Below are 9,613 nucleotides of genomic sequence, written 5' to 3'. Positions count from 1 at the left end.
AGATGATACTGGTAAATCTTGAGAATTGTATTTTGTTACAACATTTAAAAGGGATATACATACACAGAGGGTGTGGGTAGAAATTAACTGATGCGATAATAAAAAAAAAAACTAAATAAGAGGTGAAAGGGGATTGTAATGAGAGAAGAGAAAAGGAGGAGGCAGAAAAGCTCAGAGCACAAGAACTCATGTCCCCCTCCCCCATCTTTCACTGGATACCCCAACATCCCAGCCAGCTCCTGGGTGGTCCCCTCTGACCCTATCTGGGACACAGGCATTTTGGCACCAGGCTTACCATAAGTGTCAGTCCCCAGCTATAAAAAATGGTGAACGAAATGACTTACTATGATGGTTTAGGGGTAGAACCCAATGCCTCCAAAGAAAAACTAAAAAAGGCATATAGAAAACTAGCCTCAAAATATCACCCAGATAAAAATCCAAATGAAGGAGAAAAGTTGAAGCAGATTTCTCAAGATTAGGAAGTGCTTTTGGATGCAAAGGAAAGAAATTTATATGACAAAGGAAGAGAACAAGCCATCAAAGAGGGTGGTTCTGGTGGAGGCTTTGGTTCTCCAACAGATATCTTTGATATGTTTTTGGAGGAGGTGGAAGAATGCAAAGGGAATAGAGAGATAAAAATATTCATCAGTTGTCAGTGACCTTAGCAGATTTGTATAATGGTTCAAGGAGAAAACTGGCTTTGCAAAAGAATGTAATTTGAGATAAATATGAAGGGTGGGGTGGTAAGAAAGGAGCTGTAGAATGCTGTCCCAATTGCAGGAGTACTGGAATAAAAATAAAAATTCATCAGATAAAACCTGGAATGGTTCAGCAAATTCATTCAGTTTACATGGAATGCCAAGGGCATGGGGAATGAATCCACCCTAAAGATAAATGTAAAAGCTGTCATGGAAGGAAAATTGTCCCAAAGAAGAAGATTCTGAATGTTCATATTGACAAGGGCCTGAAAGATAGTCAGAAGATATCATTCCATGGTGAAGGTGACCAGGAGCCAGGACTTGAGCCAGGAGATATTATCACTGTTTTGAATCAGAAGGACAATGCTATATTTACATGATGTGGTGAGGACCTTTTCACATATAGGTATATCCAGTTGGTTGAAGCATTGTGTAGCTTTCAGAAACGAATAGCAACTCTTAAAACTATAGTCATTGCTTCTCATCCTGGTCAGATTGTTAAACATGGAGATATCAAATGTGTGCTGAATGAAAGTACACCCATTTGTCACTGACCTTATGAGAACGGAATTCTAATAACTGAATTTAAGGTAAACTTCCCAGAGAATGGCTTTCTTTCATCAGACAAGCTATCTTTGTTGGAAAAAAATTGCTGCCTGAAAGAAAGGAAGTAGAGGGGACTGAAAATATGGATCAGGTAGAACTGATGGACTTTGACCCATCTCAAGAAATAAGTTGATGTTACAATGGAGAAGCTTATGAGGATGATAAATATCATCCCAGAGGTGGGGTTCAGTGTTAAACCTCTTAATGGGGTTGAGTGAATAATTGTCCTTGTAGTGCTGACTTTTGTATGCAATAGTGAATGAGTGAAGAACTACAATCATCTTAACACACTCACTACTAGTTACTGTTTTTGTTGTAATATTCAACTATAGTTGCATTTTTAAAAGTCAATAAAATCAGTAATATAAAATACTGACTTTGCCGACTATGATGTTCAGTGTGTAAGATAGTTATTATTTCCTTATGGTAAAGAAGCCCCCAAGCATTTTTTTCAAGAGTTGTAGTTTTTGTTTCAATGTGTATATGCAGTGGCTTAGACTAAAGTTTGACTTTTGGTTGACTAAATGTACACAATCATTTATAATTGTTAAGCTCTGAAATTAAAATCTTGTACTGAATTCACAAAAAAAGGACTACAATAAATATTTTTATACATATAGATCCTTTCCCCTTTTTTTATTTATTCAGGACACAGGCCTATCTAGTGGTATAAATGGGCAAAAGGGTGTATATGTAGTTTGGTAACTTGCTGGGAATAATCAAACTACTTTCCAGAATTCCTGGGTCTATTCATAGTTCTACCAGTAGTGCACTAATGTGCCTGTTTTCCCAAAGTCTATCCAGTTCCAGAGAGCCAAAATCAAACTCAGCTGGTATCCATAGACTCCCTAACTTATCTCAAGAGCATCTCATTTACCTGGCAAGATCAGGCCCAGTGTATTGGATTACACTAAACAAACACTGATTCTAACCTTAAAAAAGACTCCATCCTGCTTTAATACTGTGACCTATTAAAGTGCCCTGATGGCATATACGTCAACAGCAGCTATGTACCAAAGGAGATAACACTGCTAATAAGAGCTCTCTGCTATCTGGCTTTATCACATTTAATGTGTCTTTTGAAGTTAAAAACAAGATTATCCTGTAAATGCTTAGAAAGCCACTGCTAATCCTCATCATCATGAAGGAGAGGAAAGAGGATATCGTTACCACCCAATATTGGTGCATGGTGCATGTTTATTATCACAAAGGGTGAGTATGGTGTCATTGTGATGAAAGCCATCCACAGCCTAATTCCAAATGATGTTCTAGTAGCCATGGTAACCAGGCATTTTCCTTCCAGAAAATGTTTCTATTGGTCTTTTTACATTTGATCCACTGGAGCTTTAGAGTAGTATTGGCAAGGCCCTGAGCAAGTTCAAACTTAAAAGCAAAAGGTCAAGGTGAGAGAGAGGGAAAGGGAGAGAGAGAGAGACAGAGACAGAGAGAGAGAAACAGAATGAGAAAGACAGAGACAGAGAGAGAGAAACAGAGAGAGAGAAAGAGAGAGAGAGAGAGAGAGAGAGAGAGAGAGAGAGAGAGAGAGAGAGATTAAGAGAAAGGAAAGAAGAAAGGGGGAAAAAGAGAGGAAAATTTTCAACTGTGTTTTTTTAACTGCTAGTGTGGGACTGAGTCTCATACCCCATTGGAAACTTGAGTCCTGAACCCACCATTAGCCCTAGACATTCTGCAGTTTTTTCAGTCTTGAGCTGCCTATTGATTTCCACCAATCAGGAGTGGAGTAGAATGAGGCAAGAACATAATAAGCATAGGATCATTGAGAGAAAATATTTCTTTTTTTTTTTAATAATTTAATTTATTTATTTATTTTTAGTTTACCACACACGGTTCTACATAATTTTGAGTTCCAGATTTTCTCCCCTCCCTCCCCCCTCCCTCCCCAAGATGGCATGGAATCTCATATAACTATCACGTATAACTTCGCATTGAATTAATTTATACACTAGTCAAGTTGTGGAGAAGAATTATGACCAATGGAATGAATCATGAGAAAGAAGAAACAGAACCAGAAAAAAAAAACAACCCAAAAACAAAAACAAAAGAGAAGCAAAAAAGGCAAGCATGTAGTGCGCCTCAATCTGTATTCAAACTTCACAGTTCTGAGAAAATATTTCTTAACTATCATTTCTTTTAATCATATGCACCACACCAGGAATAAAGATCACTTCATTGTGAAATAACATTTTATTCTGTTCTATTCAATTCTATTAAGTACTATACAACATGCTAGGCAAAATGATATATAAGACACTGATATTCTCAAGCACTTAAATACTAGAGAGCTTAAGTAAAGAAGGGAGAGAGAATAAGGGAAATGAAATGAGAGGTAACAAGGTTTTAACTACTTTGTTCCAGTAAGGGATAGGGAGGAGCAAATTACTACCTCTACCTAGCCATTTATTTTTCCTGATCTTTAAGCAGTGACCCACTCAGCTGGATAAATCCTACTGAATAAATAGAGTATTTTGCTTAAGAGAGGGAGAAAGACTTGCAAGTTGACAGATTTGGGGAATATTTTCTAGCTCAGGATAAATATACTTATCTATCTGGAACAAACTAATAATATAAAATTCCTAATATATCCCAAAACATCCAAGCACCACTAGAAATAGTATGAGATTGAATAAGTGTTTGTTGAAGATGGCAAAGTATAGGGCAGGACTTGGCTGAACTCTCCTTCCATTCTTCTCCAAACAACTTTAAAATAATGCCTGAAATAAAATTTTGGAGTGGCACAACCAATAAAAAGAGGTAGACATTTATACAGCCTAAGACAATTTAGGAGGTATGAAGGAGAGATCTGTAATACCAGGGTGGGTGAAGGCATAAAGCAAGGCAGGAGCACCAGCAATGGGTCTTAGAGGTGGTTGTAGTAGCAGGAGCAGCAATACTTGTAGTTCTCAGTCCAGAGATACAGTAAGGGGGTCTAACAACTACTCAGGAAGACCTTATAGGGGACCCCATTGCTGACGCTGATTGGCAATTCTATTGTCCACAAGCAGTTGAGGATCAAAGTTCCAGGAATGAGAGGAGAGCTTACAACTAGTCAAAAGGGAGGAGGTGCCCCAGTCAGTTTCAGACCCAAGAGGGAACAGATATCAGCGGGCCTTCCTTAGTAAAGACGAAAGCAAAGACCAGAAGAACAGTGACCACACCTCTACCAAGATAGTACCACCTTGGAAGCACCAAAAACTTGCAGATCCCCAGAACTAGTTATGAAAACAGCCATACAAATAAAGCCTGAAGTTTGGCACATTGCCTCTCCCTCTTCTGCCCCCAGGAGAGTAAAGACCAACTTTAACATAAAGTTCAAAGTGAAGAAATAGATTGGGAAAATGAGCAAACAAACAGAACTTGAACATGAAAAGTTACTATGGGGCAGGGAAGATTGAGAAATAAACTGTAACAACGATGCATGGCAATGTGAAAACAGCTATAAACAAAGCCTCTAAAAAATGCTAATCAGACCAAGGTCAGCAAAAAATCATTGAAGAGTTAAAGAGGTAAACATGAAAGAGGAAAATGGGAAAAGAAATGAGAGTGATGCAAAAACAAAAAAACAGCTTGGCAAAAGAAGTACAAAAAATACTGAAGAAAATAACACCTTAAAAAACAGAATTCGTCTAGTGGTATAATAGGCACAAAAATTCACTTAAGCAAAGAACTCTTTTAAAAGCAAAATTGGCCAAATACAAAAAGAGGTGCAAAAGTTCATTGAAGAAAATAATTCTACAAAAATTAGAATTGGGCAAATAGGAGCTAATGACTCTGTAAGATTTCAAGAAACAAGAAAACACATCAAAGAATGACAGGAGAGAAGAAAATGTGAAATAGAGAGTTAGAAACCACGAGCAGTCTGAATGGGGCAAATTTCCAAGCCAGGAGAGTCTGAAAGGCCGAAGGAATGAATTTCTGCGCTTGGAGAGCACTCAGCGTGAGGAGCTGCTCCAGACAGCACCAAAGCGGAAGCGGTCAGCCAGGAAACCCACGTGGGAGACAGGCTGGGATAAAGCTGGGCGCCCAAAACCAGCGGAGATCCCCAGGCCTCCCAACACAGGATGGCAGTCTGTAGAAGTGACTAGAGGCAGCACAACGCCACCGGCAGTGAGAGATCAACTCCTGACGCTTGCAGCTCAACGGTATGAAACGAGGCTTCTTGAACTTCTGGGAGACATAATGGCCTGGTAAACAGCTCTAATCTCTCCCTCCCCCCACCCAGAGAATTCCTCAGAAAAAAAGAATGCTGGAACAGAAGAGATAGAAGTGGGACTTCAGTGGCCAGAGAGTAGAAGTTCCTTAGTCCAAGAGGGGCAGAGACATCAGGGATCAACCCCAGGAGCCCGGACATACTCTTGCTCCCCCAGGGGAAATGCCAGACACCAGTTCAAACCACAAAGAGCTGAGACCACTGCTGAAGAGCAACAGTGCTGGAGAGCAACCCTAGGGAAAGAGACATCAGGGAGCCAGAGCCCTCCCTCACACCTCAGAAAACTGAAGGCTATAATTCACAAAGCCAACAACTAGACTTACAATCCCCAGAATAAAAAAGCTGGGAAAGAGATCCCTGAGCCCCAAAAGCAGAAATTTATTGTAAAGCAAGGAAAAGGCTAATCAACATGAAGAAGAACACAAAAAAAAAAAAACTGAGGACCATTGATTCTTTTTATGGAGACAGGCATGATAAAAATACCAATTTGGAAGAGGATAGCAATGACACTATAGGCACATCTGATACCTCAAAAGGTAATGTGAACTGGTCTCCAGCCCAAAAAGTGTTACTGGACGAGCTAAAGGAGGATTTTAAAAACCAAATTAGGGAGGTAAAAGAAAAAATGGGAAAAAAATCCACTGATGAAATCAAGTCCCTAAAGAATAAGATTGGCGAAATGGCTTCGGAGATTCAGAATCTAAATAGAGAAAATGAAACCCTGAGAGGTAAAATCAACCAACTGGAGAAGGAGACTCAAAAGCAAAATGAAGACACTAACTCATTAAAAATTAGACTTGAGCAAGTGGAAGCTAATGAATCTATGAGGCATCAAGAAGCAGTAAAACAAAATGTAAAGAATGAAAAAATAGAAAAAAAAATGTGAAATATATTTTTTGGAAAACAACTGACCTGGAAAATAGATCCAGGGGAGACAATTTAAGATTTATTGGTCTACCAGAAATCCATGAAGAAAAAAAGAGCCTTGACAATATCTTCGAAGAAATTCTCAAAGACAACTGCCCAGAAGTCCTAGAACCAGAGGGCAAAATAGTCATTGAAAGAATTCACCGATCACCCCCTGAAAGAGATCCCAAACTGAAAACACCAAGAAATATTATAGCCAAAATTCAGAATTGCAAAGTCAAGGAGAAAATACTGCAAGCAGCCAAAAAGAAACAACTGAAATATCATGGAACTACATTCAGGATCACGCAGGATCTCTCAGCTTCTATGTTAAAAGACAGGGGAAATTGGAATTTGATATTTGGAAGGGCAAAGCAGCTGGGACTACAACCAAGGATCAACTACCGAGAAAAACTAAGCATAATTTTTCAGGCAAGGAGATGGACATTCAATGAAATAAGGGAATTCCAGACCTTCCTCATGAAAAGGCCAGAATTCAATGGAAAATTTGATCTCCAAATATAAACCTCAAGAGAGACATAAAAAGGTAACCAGGGGGAAAAACCTCCACAAACCTTATTAATCAATAAGGGCAAATTATTTGCATCTTTATATAGGATTATATCATCTTATGTATGTTTTAAATATATACATATATATGTCAGTCTTGAGAATAGTACAGTTATTATGACAATTGAAAGGGATACACATAGATTGTGAATGCCCATATAAAATAACTGATATAAGGATAAAAAACATACTTAAGAGATGTAAAGGGAGGGCTATGAGAGAAGAGGTAAGGAAGGAGTAGAAAAGGGTAAATTACACCAAATGAAGAGGCACAAAAACATATTTCAGTAGAGGGAAAGAAGGCAGGGAGAAGAGCAGTATTTGAGCTTTACTGTCATCTGATCTGGTTCAAGAAGGGAATAACATACCCTGATAAGTATAGAAATCTAACTTGTCCTACAGGAAGTAGGAGGGGAAAGGGGGAAAAAAGGGAGAGGGGTGGTCAGAAGGGATGGGAGAAGTAACAAATGGGAAATGGTATGATAAGGGAGGGGAATAAAGAGGGAGGGTAAACTGAGGAAGGCAGCGGTCAAAAGCAAAACTTTGTTGAGGAGGAGAAGGGGAAAGGGAGAAATAAAAGCATAAACAGGGGGAATTGGATGGAGAAAAAGACACAGATAGAAATCATGACTGTGAACGTGAATGGGATGAACTCTCCCATAAAACAGAAGCAGATAGCAGAATAGATTCAAAACCACAACCCTACAATATGCTGTTTACAAGAAACACATTTGAAATGGGGATACACACAAGGTAAAGGTAAAAGGCTGGAGTAAAATATATTGTGCCTCAGCTAAAGTAAAAAAAGCAGGTGTAGCAATCCTGATCTCAGACAAAGCAAAAGTAAAGATAGATTTAATTAAAAGAGATAAGGAAGGACATTACATCTTGCTAAAAGGCACCATAAACAATGAAGCAATATCATTGTTTAACATATATGCACCAAGTGGTATGGCATGCAAATTCTTAGAGGAGAGGATAAGGGAGTTACAGGAAGAAATAGACAGCAAAACTATAATATTGGGAGATCTCAACCTCCCCCTTTCTGAACTTGATAAATCTAACCTCAAAATAAATAAGAAAGAAGATATGGAGGTAAACAGAATTTTAGAAAAGGCAGATATGATAGACCTCTGGAGAAAACTGAATGGGGATAAAAAAGAATATACTTTCTTCTCAGCGGTACATGGCACATACTCAAAAATTGACCATGTACTAGGACATAAAAACCTCACAATCCAGTGCAGAAAGGCAGAAGTAGTCAAAGCATACTTCTCGGATCATGATGCCATAAGAATTATTTGTAACAAAGAACCATGGAAAAATAAGCTAAAAATTAATTGGAAACTAAATAATCTAAGTCTAAAGAATGAGTGGGTCAAAGAACAAATCAGAGAAACAATTAATAACTTCATTCAAGAGAATGACAATGAGAAAACATACCAAAACTTATGGGATGCAGCAAAAGCAGTTCTTAGGGGAAGTTGTATATCTCCAAATGCTTACATGAATAAAATAAGGAAAAAGGAGATCAATGATCTGGGCATACAGCTGAAAAAGCTAGAAAAAGAGCAAATTGAAAATCCCCAATTAAATACCAAATTAGAAATACTGAAAATCAAAGGAAAGATTAATAAAATTGAAATCAAGAAAATTATTGAATTGATAAATAAAACAAAGAGCTGGTTTTATGAAAAAACCAATAAAATTGATAAAACTTTGGTCAATTTGATTTAAAAAAAGAAAGAAGAAAATCAAATTACCAGTATCAAAAATGAAAATTGTGAGTTCACCTCTAATGAAGAGGAAATCAAAACAATAATTAGGAATTATTTTGCCCAATTTTATGCCCATAAATTTGACAGCCTTAGAGATATAGATGAATATCTACAAAAACATAAATTGCCTAGGTTAACAGAAAAGGAAGTAAAATTTCTAAATAACCCCCTCTCAGAAAAAGAAATTGAGCAAGCCAACAATGAACTCCATGGGAAAAAAATCTCCAGGGCCAGATGGTTTTGCATGTGAATTCTATCAAACATTTAAAGAACAACTAATTCCTATACTTTGTAGACCATTTGGGAAAATAGGTGAAGAAGGAGTCCTACCAAATTCTTTTTATGACACAAATATGGTACTAATACACAAACCAGGTAGAGTCAAAACAGAGAGAGAAAATTATAGACCAATTTCCCTAATGAATATTGATGCAAAAATTTTAAATAAAATATTAGCAAAAAGATTGCAGCAACTTATCATGTGAATAATACACTATGACCAGGTAGGATTTATTCCAGGAATGCAAGGCTGGTTCAATATTAGGAAAACTATTAGCATAATTGACCATATCAACAACAAAACTAGCAGAAACCATATGATCATCTCAATAGATGCAGAAAAAGCCTTTGACAAAATACAACACCCATTCCTATTAAAAACACTAGAAAGTATAGGAATAAATGGAGCCTTCCTTAAAATTATAAATAACATCTACCTAAAACTATCAACAAGCATTATTTGTAATGGGGATAAGCTAGATGCATTCCCAATAAGATCAGGGGAGAAACAAGGATGTCCATTATCACCCCTACTATTCAATTTGGTA

General features: G+C 37.5%; 1 pseudogene; it reads left to right on the top strand.

Annotated features, from left to right (window-relative positions):
- Nucleotides 1-323: 323 nt before the first annotated feature.
- Nucleotides 324-1,509, top strand: LOC118834215 (annotated as a pseudogene).
- The last annotated feature ends 8,104 nt before the right edge of the window (nucleotides 1,510-9,613 follow it).

This window comes from Trichosurus vulpecula, chromosome 1 (assembly GCF_011100635.1).
Source record: "Trichosurus vulpecula isolate mTriVul1 chromosome 1, mTriVul1.pri, whole genome shotgun sequence".
Classification (NCBI taxonomy): Eukaryota; Metazoa; Chordata; class Mammalia; order Diprotodontia; family Phalangeridae; genus Trichosurus; species Trichosurus vulpecula.
The sequence above is the reverse complement of the archived record's forward strand: the minus strand, read 5'-3'. Positions and strand labels throughout refer to the sequence as shown.